The sequence below is a fragment of the Uloborus diversus genome, chromosome 6 (assembly GCF_026930045.1).
Source record: "Uloborus diversus isolate 005 chromosome 6, Udiv.v.3.1, whole genome shotgun sequence".
Classification (NCBI taxonomy): Eukaryota; Metazoa; Arthropoda; class Arachnida; order Araneae; family Uloboridae; genus Uloborus; species Uloborus diversus.
The window spans coordinates 85,420,689-85,436,959 of NC_072736.1; the positions used below are offsets into that span (position 1 = coordinate 85,420,689).

At 33.1% G+C, this 16,271-nt stretch overlaps 1 long non-coding RNA gene across 2 annotated transcripts in view; it reads left to right on the plus strand.

Annotated features, from left to right (window-relative positions):
* The window catches only part of LOC129225128 (uncharacterized), a 701,259-nt gene that overhangs the window by 342,058 nt on the left and 342,930 nt on the right, over window positions 1-16,271 (plus strand). For both annotated transcript variants that reach the window (XR_008580719.1, XR_008580718.1), the window contains exon 2: window positions 1,510-1,863. This is a non-coding gene — a long non-coding RNA (uncharacterized LOC129225128). The remainder of the gene's footprint in view (window positions 1-1,509; window positions 1,864-16,271) is intronic.

Here is a 16,271-nt window from a genome sequence, read left to right on the forward strand (position 1 = left end):
GAAGAATTGTATAACTTTAGGAAATGCATCTCAATGTATTTTACTAAATTATCAATATGTATCTCTCCAGTTATGGTAGGTGTGAAAAATGACGCCCCCTCCCCCCATCTCATCTCATTTTTTTTGACAATTGCGAAAAAAATAAACAGCGAATTAGCATTTTAATTGCAACTAAAACAAAAATTATAATTTTAATATAATTTATAAGTGAACTAAAGGTTATATATAATATAACTAATTAATGGCATCAACGGCATTAATTGTATCATGTAATAAATTGCGAAAAGGCAACTAATTCATTTTTAAGTGGAATGTTTCTCAATACTTAAAGATCTTATTTACACATTCATTCAGAATTTTATTCATCCAGAGCTGAAGTAAGAACGAAAAATAATTAAATTCCTAAAACGAAAAAAAGATCGGACATGTTTTAAACTAAAACATTATGTTGGGTTGAAACTTCTGTAGAGAGGGGACTAATGAAAACACAAGTGGTGCTGCGGAAGAGTGACGAACGGGTGGCGAAATTATACCAATTTTTAGTAGCCACTTTTTGAACTTAGTCATTATGTTTCTAGTGGTGACCTCAAATCATGATCTCTATCCTCAACTAATATCCAGTGTGTATCTGTGATGGATCAAACACTAACATTTACACTTGCGACAAAACTGCGTAGGGGCTGTCCATAAAAGATGTCACAAATTTTCTCAACAAATTTGACACACTTCCTCTTTGCCTCAAAGTGTTACACTTCATCTGACTGAAACTTCTGAAACTGAACTTCTGTAAAGAAGGGACTAATGAAAACACAAGTGGTGCTGCGGAAGAGTGACGAACGGGTGACGAATTATACCAATTTTTAGTAGCCACTTTTTGAACTTAGTCATTATGTTTCTAGTGGTGACCTCAAATCATGATCTCTATCCTCAACTAATATCCAGTGTGTATCTATGATGGATCAAACACTAACAGTTACACTTGTGACAAAACTGCGTAGGGGCTGTCCATAAAAGATGTCACTCGTTTTCTCAACAAATTTGTCACACCTGTTTGCCTCAAAGTGTCACACATCATCTGACTCCCCCCCCCCGTTGTCTCATGCACGTTGTTTTTCATAAGCATAGTGCTTTAAAAAATGAGCGATATCGTACTTCTTGCTAACCTCTTTTTCACTATTATAAAGTACCCCATTTTTAGGAAGTCTCCTTCCCCTTCTCCCGAGCGTGACATCCTTTGTAGACGACCCTATACTGAATCAAAGTCACTTCAACTTGAAATGACCTTATAAAGAACTTAAAGTTTTAATAAACGACTTCTAAATGTGATCAATAGTAATCTTTAGTTCCCATTTTCACGATTATCCAATTAACTTAGATACAGAACAGGTGAGGTAACTCAAATATTATTTAAATATATTGTAGACTGATACTCTGAGCACTTTCTTATTTTAATTCATAATTATATCGAATCTTGTAGTCAAGCTAATATTTTTTTCATTTTTTTTTCAGAAATGAATGAAAATATATGGATACATACTGCCTTCAAGCCAAACTTTGTTTTATCTTTGTGCTAAGAAACTTTTTTGTTGAATCGTGCGTGTTTACTGTTAAAACATGAAGATATTATATAAGTATGGTGTATAAAGAATTCAAGAAACATTTGTCAACAAACAAAAGTGAATTTTCAAAAAATGCATGCGCAAGAACATCGACATGTGATGAATATACATTAGTGAAATGCGTTTGATGAAATTTCCTTCAAAAATCTTAATGAATGATTTATACATTGTGCACTCATAAATGGATACATCAAAATGATATCATTATCAATGACATGTACGATGAAAGACGCTACACCTAAAGGTAAGAATATTTTGCTCAGATTTCTTTAATTAATTAAAATTATTAGAAAGTGTGTGCATAATGTCATTGGTCAACTTCTACTATTTAGAAAATGTCTAACTTCACATTATTAAAGCATTTTTATTACTATGAACCTGATACTGTGAGTGCATAAAACTCAAAGCTGATTGAATTGAATTCTAAAGAACGTGAAACCTAGTTTTTTTGCTTGTTTATTTTGTTTTTTTTCTTCCCAAAATCCAAAGGTTTGAACACGAGATGAACCATTTTTGCAAGAATACCTCTAACATTAAAATCTAAAGTGCTAAAGCATTTTCGATTGCAAAAAATAAATAAATAAATAAGCAGGCCAATTTAAGATATCGAGAGGCCCTAGGCCAAATACTTTTTTGGGGCCCCTTGTATTCAATTTTTACTCGTTTAGCCGCTGGCTGAAACAATTTTAGCGATAGAATAACGTAATTTCAGCCCTTTGGGGGGCCCTAAATATCGGAGGCCAATGCCATGGCCTAGTTTGCTTGTTCAGTAATCAGGCACTGTAAATAAGTAAGTAAGCAACGGCTCTTTATTTCCGTTGTCAAGTTGCAAGGATGAACTTATAATTGAAAAATGTTCGTTTAGTCTATTTATTTCTGACTTGCTACAGAAGCTAAGTTTAACCAAGCAACGTTGGAAAATGAAGGAAACCGGTGTGATAATGAACTGGGAAGTTTTTTGTATAAATGCGTAAAAATGACTAAGATTTCAAATTTTCTTCTATTTCCTTTTTATTGCATGTATATTCGGGGAAGAAAAATAATCTATCCGCAGTTAACATGTTTAAAGTTCTTTGGGAGAAAACGTTACTGTGTGTTAAGAATGTTGTTCTTGTGAAAAAGCCATTATTTTTACAGTTAAATAATTACTTCAATATTCGTATTTAATATTGTATGCAAGAATTCTAATGTAAGATTTTCGGTCGCTTTATTTTATTTAATAGATGTCAATAATTTTATGTGAGAGTTAACTTGTTTTCACGGTTATATTTCGATTGGTTTAGTATCATGTTATGTGCAGTGCATTCAAGAATAGTTTTGGAGAGTTCTCTCAAAGGCAATCCGCATTACCTACGAGATTAATTGAAAATATATATACAGTGAAACTCCGATTTTACGTTTCTCAAAGCACTGGGTCAAAAAAAAGTACAGGAATCGGTAAAAATACGCGAAATAAGTACAGAAAGCACAAATCAACTAGAAAAAAATACACTGGCCTCAAAAAGTTAAGGTACAACCGGTTTTTTGCTTATATCTTGCAAATGAATGAATGTAGAAACAAAAAATTTGGAGTATATGTGCATTAAAAATTTTTTTTAGAGAATGCGTCATAGAAATTTGTATAAGCGTATTGTAAAAACGATTTATAACAAAAAAAGCAATCTTTGCGGAAAAGTCTATTCTTAAAGGAAACAGAACATCACTGTGTTATGTAGTAAAAAGTCGTAGAAACAGTACAAAAAATGGATTATAATAAGGAATGTGCCCCCCCCCCCTATCTTGAATGCATTGGCGGCATCGATTTTCCATGCCGTTTATTAAGTTGTCGGACACCGGAATAGGAAGCGAAGACCAGACACAGAGTAAGCCTTGTTCCAGCTCATGTAAGGACCTTGGACGCGGATTTAAAACAGCAACCTGTATGCCAAGATAGTCCCAAAGATGTTCTATCGGATTCAAGTCAGGAGATCAAGCTGGCCATTCCATTCGTTCCAAACCGTGGTCCTCAAGATACTCCTCCGCAATCCGTGCTCGGTGAGGTCGTGCATTACCATCCATCAGAATGAAGTCGCTACCAATAGCATCAGCATATGGGCGGACATATGGATCTAGGATCTCTTCCCGATATCTCAAATCAGTCAGAGTTCCTCCATGGAACAAATGCATGTCAGTTAACCACCGAGCGAGATCCCTGCCCAAACCACGATTCCACCATCTCTATAACTGTGCCTTTCAATAGTGTTGGATTGATGGTATCTAGTGAACTGTTCCCTCCAGATCAGTAGACTATTTGTATCACTCTCCAACGTAAATCTGGACTCGTCTGTGAACATCACAGAAGCCCATTGCTGCTGGGTCCAATAAACATGTTCTCTTACATAGCATTACCTTCGCTGTGGTCCGTTGAGCAGAACACACACAACCGATCGTCTTTCATAGAGACATGCATTGTGGAGACGATTTCGCACCGTAGTAGCAGAGATTCTTCTTCCTGATGCTACAAAGTGGTCTACAACGAGCTGAGGCACAGTAGTGGTTCTTCTCCTTCGGACCGAAAGAACTAGAAAACGGTCTTCTACAGGAGTTCTAGCTCGTGGTCGGCATGGAACAGGTTTTCCGGACGCAGAATCTTCTTATTGGTATTGATCCCAAAGTCGCTGAACACACTACGAGACACATTGAGACGTCTAGCAGCATCAGCCTGAGACAATTCTATATATCCTACTGACCGCCATCTAAACGAATCGGGCAGACGACGTCTCTGAGACATTTTCTAAACTGTATTGACTATTGTCTCCGAAACTGCCAACAAAAGTTGAAAATCAACACAACTTACACACAAAAGTACGAAAGCTTGATATTTGCATATTTTTTTCCCATGCATAAAGATACATTCTTTTCTTTTAAATAAAGTGCAGCTATCGTTTTTTCATAAATGGTTTTTAAGTTCGTAATTATTATTCATGCAAACTAAGCATTTTATTGTTACTGCCATTTTTTTCATGGTGAGCTTCGGAAAACATCTTGTACCTTAACTTCGTGAGGCCTGTGTAAAAGTAGCGAATATGACTCTTTTAAAAGGTACCACATTTAGTTGCGAATTCGGACATTTAGGGTGAAAAGATTCCGTAATATAACTGGATGGAGCACTAGCATTTCTGTTTTCATAAACTTTAAACAGCGTGGCCAAGCTTTTTAAAAGCACAAAAACAAACATATTGCTTATTTTAGAAAAAAAATTTCCTTCCCAGGGTAAAAGCAAAATATGGAAATTTCATAAACCACAAACTTTCTATCCGGGTTAAAGTAGCATTACTAGTATATAGAAAAGCTGGGGCTTGATGAAAGAAACATACAATGCGGGAAAAACGTAGATTCGGGGGACGTGAATTCGAGGCTTCACTGTATTTTGAATTGAATTTTTTCACAGTGTAAGCTTGACTATTTAATAACAGTGCATTTCATTTTCATAGAATTAAAATCACATATTGGAAACACTTAGCAATTTCTTTTGATCGATAACACTAGTCAACAAAAAATAACTTTTTGTCTGCATCCTTATTTTAAACAGTAAATTCCTACTAATTTTGGGTCGAGAAAAACGAATATGGGAGTGGATATTTTTAATTAACTCCTGTTTTCAAGATACATAAAAGCCCACAGGAGAAAGATGCACAGAAACCACACATTGATATAAAGGTAATGATAAAAAGGAAGAAAAAATCCTGTGAAATAAATGCTATTAAATAGGTCCTGTTTTATTAAAAAATGCTTATTTTTTGGAAAGCAGTGGTTGCTTTTGGCTTATTGCTATAAAAGTTTTATTTTCAATTGCCTTTTGTTCTTCAAAGAAAGACTATATCTTGTAATAGCTCATCAGCATTTGGTGAGCACTAACTCAACCCAACGACCCTGATATCTACGTTCCATTGTAAAGATATCTTGGTGAACCCTTTCCTCGTGCTAACTGCTCATAGTTTTTGTTTTTGAACAAAATATCTTAGAAGAAGTGAACAAAATCGAGTTTCAGAGACGCATCATTCATCATGGTCACAGAACTACCGCTTGGATTGTTTGACCAACTGTTTTTAGTTCTTGTCTTCTCTGCTGCTTAGAAATACTTGTAATATACCCATAAAGCAGTGGTTCCTAACCTTTTTCACGTCGTGACCCCCTTTTCACCAACTAAAAAACCCGCGACCCCCTAAGTGTCCCCCATATACTATATTGATGTATTTCTACAATGTGCAGAATATAAGTGCAGAAATAAAAATTGAAAAAAAAAAAGATTGCCGAAATGTATTTTAAACATTATCAAGACTTTTTCAAAATAATTGTGTCCTAGCAGTGGCGAATGCAGGATTCGTTTTTTTTTTTTTTCCAACTTTCAATGAAGTGAATGAAGGCATTTTTTTAACAAGCCCGTCGCGAAGTCAAAAAACTCCGAGGGGGGCGTTTGAAAGATCCTCAATTTTTTTTCAAACGCACAAACACATGTATAAGAAGATAGAGAGAAAGAGTCCTGATTTATATTTGGAGAGCGGGGTGGGCTGGGAGAGGAAGGAGGAGGAGGTGTCATTACTAGCATATGAGCAATCAAATTACAACAATTGCGTTATAAACGGAGAAAGAGAATTAACAATATGAATCTGCAGTCGAAAGTGTAACATTCGCGATAGTCTTCTCCCGAAATTGTAATTCTAAAATTGCAGTTTACACGATCTCTGGTGATGTTCGTTGGAGAAGAGGTTCAAGGACTTTAATGAACGGTTCAAACTCAGAGACTTGCCTTTGAACTGTCTTGAAGTCCTAAAAATTAAGTTTTTGACGCTTTTTAACGATGTAGGAGGGGGAGATGGATCGGAGATGCTCTCTTATTTTTCAAAATGAAAATGTTGATGAAGTTCAAAGATGGGAAGGGGTTTGGGGCTCTTCCCCGGAATATTTCCAAAATTAAGTGTTAGAAACGCAACTGCAGGTCTCCTTTCAGAATAAGGGTTGGGGTTTAGAAAATCTCTCACAGAAATTATCCGTATTGATATTCCAAAAACGAAATTTTAGTTGATTTTGGATAATGTCAGAGGGAGTGAATTCGTGACTCTTTCGCGGAAATTTGTCGAGATTGAAGTCCCTAAACCAAAGCTTAAGGTAATCTTAGAGGATGTTCTGAGATCAGGTACTCTGGCATGAGGAGAAGAGGGGTTGCTGTAGCTTCATAGTCTCTACTGGATTCGCCATTTCTCTCAAGTATTGATGCTACTATAAAATGATGCTATTTTTCCCCTATGTATTTTAATTTTTCAACTATGCAATGAAAAATTTTTGATGTAGGGATAATGTCGCGACCCCTAAGAAATGCTTCGAGACCCCCTTGGGGGTTTCGACCCACAGGTTGGGAAACCCTACTTTAAAAAGGCTTCTTGGATGTTTTTTTCTTATCTCATTTTTTTTCAAAAACACTGATTTTCATAATAATTTGAAGGACCGTTAAAAATTCTCTCCTTAACCTTAGCTTCAATATATCTTGGAAATTACCCTCTAAGGTATTGGAAAATTGTCTTTGTTCATAGCTTTCACGAAGTGCTTCATTATTCCCAGCCGAATGAGCATGAGTGGAAGCAGAAATGGGTGGATCTACCTAGAACTCCAAGTTTGGGCTAATTTTGGACATTTCTATTCCCAGAATTAAAATTAAATGTAGTCAATTTCGCTTTTCATGTTGTGAGATTTTCCATCCCAACCTAGGGTCAAAGTTTAGAGGAGAGTCAGTCCCATAGGGGGTGTTTCGATCTGAAAGGAAAAAGAGCATTAGTGAGAACTCACTATACTAATTGGCCCTGTATCGTGAAAACTAGAGTTAATCTCACCTTTTTATGATGATTTTCGTGTTCAGCGAAGAAAAATATTTCGGAAATAGCTATTTTTGAGTCGGATGAATTTTTGGTGTTGACTAGTGAATAGGAGAAATAAATAAAAAGTTTTCATTACTAACGATATCTGATATGATTTTGCAAAAACAATTTCTATCAGTTTTCTTCATTGAATAAACCAGTTTGTTTTGTCTTTCTTTTTAAAAAACTATTTTTTTCGAACTTTATATGGTATCATTCTGTCGTGGGATGGTAAAGTGCAGTATCTGCAAATGTTTCATCTTTTTACAATTTTTGTCAACTCTTGTACTTTCGCTTTAATGTAAAAGCTGCTTGTTTGGTTTCCGCTAAAAATAAAGCACCTAAAAAAAAAAAACACGTCAAATTGCAACATTTTCAAACTGTTTGTATAAAATTCAAAATTTATTTCTTCAAACATCTCAAAAATTCATTTCTGCAGATACTACGCTTTACCTTCCCACAGCAGTACTATTTTCTGATTATGCATTAAAAATCGCTATCAGCGTGATTAAAAAACTAAGGCTTGTTTAAAACTTTATTGATCAATATCCAATTTTAACTACTTCCCATGCATTTGTCAAAAGGAATGTTAAATCTTTTAGTCGCACAGTTACAGATTAAACGATATTTATTTTTACAGGGAAGTCCCACATTTTAAAGACATTTCGACATTTTTTAAAGAAACTAAAGCTATCCTGGTCTTTATTCCAGATTAAGATCATATATATATTGTCACCTCAGAGCAACAGTAAGGCATCTAATCCTAGAAATAACAATAAGATATCCTACTGTTGCTCTGAGGCGACGGGCGGCGATATATATATATATATATATATATATATATATATATATATATATATATATATATATATATATATATATATATATATATATATATATATATATTAGGGTGGGTCGATTTTGACTTTTTTTTTTGAAATCGAAAACGCCTGTGGTGGGAAAAGTTGTGTATTGGCATCAAATGCTCACATAAAATTTTTTTTTGGAAATCAAAATATATTTAGACCCCCCGCCAGTCCCTTAAAGTTAGGCCAAATATGTAAAAATTGACATTTTTTAATTAAAAAAAAATGTTATGTATAATATTTTTATTTGCCTGTGGTGGGATAAGTTGTGTATTGACATCTAGTGTTCATTAAAAAAAATTTTTTGGTGATTAAAATATATTTATACCTTCTGCCAGGTCCCTAAAGTTTCGCTAAATATGTAAAAATTGACTTTTTTTAAAACTTTTTTTCATTTCTTATGTATTTTTTTTTAAATCACCTGTGGTGTAAATAGCAAGACCCTTTGCTTGTGAACAAAATAATTTTCATTTCATATTACACATACCACCCCTGCTGGGAATCCGAAATTTCGTGTTTTGCCTTTTTTTCTTTGCTCCTTCTGCTTAGTTTTAACTGTCAAAGAGACAGATGGTGTGATTCCTCCGAATGTTTATTTTTCTTCTTCTCTGTGATATAATGAAACTATTTAAATCACCCACCCCCAGTCTGACAAATCGGCCTGTTCTTGGCACTTAGCCAAGAATATATGAACCAAATAGAAATGGTAACGAAAAACTCAGAGCAGAAGAATTAGTACATCAATAGAAGTGTTATCAAGCATATAAGACTATTTAAAAACAACCCAAGTATCTACTGTGGATTTAATTGCTGTAGGATCAGATGGAACAGCAGTCAATACTGGTGTGAAAGGTAGTGTAATAAGACTGTTTGAGCTGCATTTAAAGAGGCTGTTGCAGTGGCTCATATGTCAATTGCACGCCAATGAGCTACCTTTACGCTATCTGTTACGGCATCTTGATTGGAAGCATTACATGTCCTTTTACATACAATGGTCGTATAGGGAACCTTCTTGGCACATGTAAGCAGCTACCAATTGTCAACTTTAAAAAAATCGCTTTTGATTTGTCAACAGTTGATACAGACGAACTTGGCACTGACCAAAAATACTTGTATTAAATATGTCAAGCAATATGTTCAGGAAATTGCTCAACATCACTGTCCACCAAATCACCAGGAAAGCTATGTCATCCTAGGTGATTTACAACAGCAAACAGAATACTTCGTTTGTATGTTGGTACAAAAGAGTCATCGCTGGAAATAGGGACTATTGTAGAATACATTATAAAAGTGCATGAAAAAGTTTGCTATTTGATTAAAACTGAGCCTTCATGCACTTCCGGTGCACAGCATCTTTGGGAAGTTATCCACTACTCAAGATATCTTAGCGATGATCTGAAATCAGTAGCTGACCATGTTATACAAAGAAATGTTTTTTTTTTTAGACATCCAGAAAACCTGCTGATAACCATGATCAAAGGCACGCGATCCTCAGTAAGGAAATTAGGCTACAGAACAATCCTGAAGCCCCGAACTCTTACTAATGAAACTGTTCGTGATTTTGTCATTCCACCTCTAAATTTTCAAGCAAAAGACTATACAGAATTGTTAAATTGGTAAAATTGTGTCCTTACAGAACCTCCACTCCCCAAACATATACCAATGCGGAACTTGAGAAAATAGCTGAAACGTGTGATGTTATTGAAAGTGAGTTATGGAATTTACCATGTCATACACAAGCGGTAGAAAGAGCAGTTAGGTTGGTGACAGAAGCATCTTTATCTGTTTGTGGAGCAACACGCCATGATGGCTTTATACGTACAACGTTGGCTTCCTGAAAATTAATGCCAAAATTTGAGAACAAAGCAATGTATAAAGTGTAAAACTTCTTTATTACAAAAAACTCCGAGGTGAATTCCCCCTAATACTTCGGGAAAATGAGGGAAGAGCTGCTGTAAAACTGCGACGACGGACTTCTGGTACTTTAATCTTTTATACCTATGTTTTAATCCTAAAGAATTCTATAGTGTTATTATAGAAAAATAAAGTATAAAAAATGCTTAAATTAAAAAAAAAGTGTTGGTAAAGTTTTTGCTTTAAATCGTCAAAATTTCAAAAATTATGAAAATATTCCAAATTTCACCTGTTGAGCGTAGTTTGAATATTATTATTACTTATGAGTGAAGAATGTTACTAGGCAATCATTTTCACTTCGGCTGATTAAAAAAACCAAACGTGAGAAATTTAAAAAATAACAAATACATGTCAATTTTTCCATATTTGGTGAAATTTCAAGGAACTGGTAAGGGATCTAAATATATTTTGATTACCAAAAAAAAAAAAAAATTATGTGAGCATTAGATGTCAATACAGAAATTTTCCCACCACAGGCGATTAAAAATATTATACATAAGAGTTTTTCTAAAACAAATTAAAAAATGTCAGTTTTTACATATTTGGCCAAACTTTAAGGGGCTGGCGGGGGATCTAAATATATTTTGATTTCCAAAACATTTTTTGTGCGAGCATTTGATGCCAATACACAACTTTTCCCACCACAGGCGTTTTCGATTTCAAAAAAAAAAGTCAAAATCGAGCCACCCTAATATATATATATATATATATATATATATATATAGTTTATCTTGATTGTGAGCATATTATTTGTCACAGGTTTTAATGAATATTAATAAAGTACAATAGAAGAAAATTTTTACGACATAATGTCCAATTCAAAGTTTTTGTTTTTAATTCTACACTTAAAAAACGAGTTTTTTTTTTTTTTTTTTTTTGCTTATGCTTAAGCATTATTTCTTGAACTTCGTTCAGTTAAAATGATGTGTTTAAATGTCCCTCCGGAAAGAATATGGAACAAAGTAACAAAGATTTAACCCATGCAGATATGCATTGTCATACTATTCGGCTTTATATTGTAAGGAATATCATTTCTACCTGTTTAAATATTTATTACCTCATTTCTGGAAAGCTAAATTTAAGAGCAGCTAGCTAAAGTGTGTTTCATATGCATTTAAATTAAGCTACTCAGTTGAGTTACTTTCCAAGAGTTAAATTTTACGATCCGTAACTTGTCGGTATGTTTTAAATTAAATTGTATTAAATTTTGCCTCTCTTACACATGTTGCATTTTACAACTGCTCTACTTCTTCTTTGACCCTATTTTCAAAACAAATATATATATTTTTAATGATCTAACATATTTTCGTAGCGATATTTTGTCTTAGGGAAGTAATGTTTATCATTTCCTTCAATAATGAACTATCAGTGGACTCAGCAATAGTTTCACTACAACCGATGATTCGCTCAGTGGTCGGAAATAGCGCGCTAGAAGTAGCGACGTTACATTTAGTAGCTACATTTTTTATTAGTTTGTAGTGTAGCACACAACTGTTTAAAAAAATAGAATAGCTAATAGTTCGATGAAAAAAATAGTTCATTGTAGCGATTTCTAAAAAATACTTTTAAATTAAGTTTAAAAAAATATCAGTAGCGTAAGCAAGGAGATGATGTCCTCCAGATCCAGATCCCTAGCATGAAGCTCAAAATTAATTATTTAGGCTCTACAAAATATAAGTTCCTACAAAACTAATTCCAATAGAGAGAATTAAAGTTTTTCTCCTCTGCTTAAAAGGTTTTTCTCGCTTAATCAATGCTATGTATATGTATGCCAATGTAAAATTGAAATCAATTTACGCTTCTGTTTACATTTTTCAAGTAGCAAAGCGGTAAAAAGTTGAATCTTTCAACTGTTTAATCCTTACTTGCAGCGAATTTTCGTGGAAATGGTTTTAAAAAGAAAAGAAAGAAAGAAATGATAATTCTAAGTAATATTCTATGTTCAAATGAGCTAATTAATTAATCTCAACAACTTTTCGATTTTTTTCGCTCAACCCTCAAATGGTATGTGTATGCTTTTTATTTATTTACTTTTCAAAAAGTAGCGAAGTAGCGACTACACTTCAAGAGTAGTTTGTAGCCGCTACATTAAAAAAAAGTAATTGTAGTTAGCTTTATTTGTAATAAAGTAGTTGTAGTTCACCACAAAAAAAAAGTAGTTTTTCCAACCACTGGGTTAACTTTATTCAAATTCTTTGAAAATTTGCTTTCTCCACATGAGGAAATAGTAATGATGATAGCAAATGCATTTTTGATACATTATTATCTAAGTAAATGAAAAAGCGATTAAATATTTGAAAGGAAAAATAAATATTTACTAAATTTTGATTTGCTTTCTGTATTCTGTAGAAAAAATTATGATTTTTTATTGAATGCAGTTCAGTTTGTAACTAGAGGGTATTAGGTTGCCTATTTTCTTATCAACAGTTTGTAAAGAATGTCATCATGTGTAGAAGCACCAATAGAGCACATTTCATCATCGAAAGATTTGAAGTGCTTAGTAACGTCCTATGTAAAAATGTTTATACCATGTTTCTCCAGGAGAGACATACCTTTGCCTCGTCATTTTTGTCCTCTGAACTAGCATTTCATTTTAGATATCTGAAAAAGACATCTGTGGAAATGCAAGTTGAGTTCATCATAAATGAACTCCGATTTCTTCGCTATAAGCGTATAAAATAGCTTTAGAAAAATTAAGAGTTTGGAGAGAACCGTTAAAAAAGCTCCCTATATCAAATGTTCGTTATATTTCGGATTCATCATAGCGGGGTTTGACTGTATTTCCTATGTTTACACGTTGAGATCTGATCAAGTGATAGCTACCAGGATGCTTACCAGGCCTAGACAATTTGACCGGTGCAAATATTCCTGGACTTGAACATGGCCACACTAAAACTTCAAAACTTCATATTTGCCCATTCTGACCGCAAGAGGCGCTACAAGGTACCATTGCCTCGACCAATCAATGACAAGTTTCAAAGCTTGTTTATTTTAATTAATTTATAGAACATAGAACAGGAATATTTATCAAGATGATAATACGTAGACTCTTCCGTAGGAAGAAATTTGAAAATAAAGGTAAGGGATAAAAATTTTACTTGAAATTTTGTGCGAAATTATGTTTTAGTTTGAAAAGAAGGCGTTTCATAGATAATCTTAATTTTTATCAGAATTGTTTCTTGAAAAACGTCTCGTAGTATCAAGATTAGCTCCGAAATGTACCGAAACAACAAATTCAAATCGAATCAGTAATGGGTCATTCCGCGTTAAATCGCCTAAATAAAATAGTCGGCCGTGCCGTCATGTCTCCAATTTTCTCCGTTATTTTTTTACGAATAGATATCTCTGAGATAAGCTCAAATTATGTTTTGGGATTTTTTTTTTAATTAGAATAACGCTTTGGGGATTTTTGTCAAAAATTCGGTTTTTGATCATTTTTCGAGGTCACCATTTTCGCATGACTTTAGAAAATCTCTCTAGTTTCTTTATTTTTCAACCAATTAAGCTGAATTTGGTATCAATTTCAAGCTAATACTTTTTTCTTTCAGTGTGAATAGTTCTGTGAATAGTTGGGCGTTGCCACTTTTTATCTAAAGTTAGTTTTTATGCCTTTCATTTAGGAGATTAAATAAGTCATATATTCAGAGTACCTACTATGATCTGCATCATTTTTTTTTTTTTTTGAGCATATTTAAATCATTCTCTTGCTATGTAGAAAAAATGTAGAAGGGTGTTTTTTTGTTGTTTTGAAATAAAAAAATAAGGTGTGTTTTGCAGAAAATACAAGTTTTCTATTGCTATAAATCTCTTTTAAGCTTAAAAAAGCCCTAAAACTTTTCAGAATAATCAAAACACATCGGTACACTTTCAATCAAGAATGTTTTTCTCTTTTGTAAGGGTTTTGCTCAATTCTTTTCCAAAGCAAACAACTTCTTAGCTATTAACTATTGATACAAATCAGTTTTTATCCTTTGACAGTCCAGTATTAATTATTCTGAGAAGGTTTTGGGCTTTTTTAAGCTTTAAAGAGATTTAAAGCAATATAAAACTTGTATTTTCTGCAAAACACACTTTTTTTTTCAAAACAACAAAAGACACCCTTTTACTTTTTTCTACATGGCAAAAGAATGATTTAAATATGCTACAAAAAAAATTTGATGCAGATTATAGTAGGTACTCCGGAGATATGACTTATTTTATCTCCCAATTGAAAAAGCATAAAAACGGATATTAGATAAAGAGCGGCAACACCCAACTATTTACAGAATACTTTCTAGCGTTTACACTGAAAGATAAAAGTATTAGCTTGAAACCGATACCAAATTCGGCTGAATTGGTTGAAAAATAAAGAAATTAGAGAGATTTTCTAAATTTATGCCAAAACGGTTCCTCCAAAAAATGATCAAAAATCGAATTTTTGAAAAAATTGTCCAAAATGTAATTTTTATTCAAAAAATCTACAAAAAAATATCATAGACATCTATTCTCATCTCATAGATATCTATTCGTAAAAAAATAATGGACAAAATCGGACATACGACGGCACATGTCATGAGGCGATTTGACTTGAAATGAGCCCCTAATGTTATTTAGCTGATTATTTATTTCGTAAATGGAGCATCTAAAGTTGGTTAGCAAACTATTTTAATGGAATTTTTAGTTAAAAAAAGGAACTAGTCATTGATTTATGTTTCTTGCTGAGAAAATACCTTTTTTTGATTTGTGATAGAATCTGAATATATATAATCAGGAATTTACTGTACATTTATTTGCTATTTTCATTTAGTAATTTATGTAGTTACTAGTGGTACCCGCACGGTTTTGCACGTAATAGAAAAATAAAAAGGTGTTTTGGTTCGCCTGTATATTTACGAATAATGCATGGTGAGTTTTCTCGCCAATTGGCTTGTACCCATGTTACGGTTCCACGTTATGATAATTTCGTAATTTACTCCTCTGTCTTAGGATAATTTTGTTCTTAAAATTGGAATAGAAAAAGAACCACATCGAATTTTCGAAAAATTGCTTCGAGGTGCACACCCCCATGATACAAACTTTGTGCCAAATTTCATGAAAATCGGCCGAACGGTCTAGACGCTATGCGCGTCACAGAGATCCTGACAGACAGAGAGACTTTCAGCTTTATTATTAGTAAAGATTTCATTATATATTTTATAATTTCTTTATTTTTGTCTTAGTAAACAATGCACTTTTTACTGAGTTTTATCTTTTATCTATCTATATCTCTATCTGTATGTTAACCTACCTACCTACATCTATCTTTCTATATCATTATTTCTCTTGATAGATATACAGATAGATAGAGAGATAGAGAAATAGAAATATATATACAAAGAGAGAGAATAGATAGGTAGACATGTATGTATGTTAGTATATAGAAAGATAAATAGATAGAAGAACATATAGAGATAGATATATATAAAAATAAGAGGTAAATAGATATATAGGTTGATAAATATAGAGATAGAATAGGTAGGTAGATAGATAGATAGATCGATAGATTTATTGATAGATAAATAGATAGGTAGTGGTTAAGAGATAGATAGGTAGATAGACTAATATAGAGATATATAGCTAGGTAGAGAGACTGGTATAAAGATAGATAGTAGGTAGATATATAGACAGGTAGATAGACCGATAGATATAGATTGGTGAATAGATATAGATAGGTAAATATACTGATAAAGAGATAGATAGATAGATAGGTAGATATTTAGATGTACAGACATATAAATAGGTAGATAGTTAGGTAGATAGACAGATAGATCCTGATAGAGAGACTTTCAGATTTAATATTAGTAAAGATTAATAAAATCTACAGGATGAAAGTCCATTATTTCTCTTAGAACTAAACTAGGGAGGGTGGAAAGGCAAGACTGATGTTTTTTATTACTACTTATAAGCATAGAAGTTTAAAAAAAAAAAGATATGAATGGATTTTTTTTTATCTTCTTTTATAT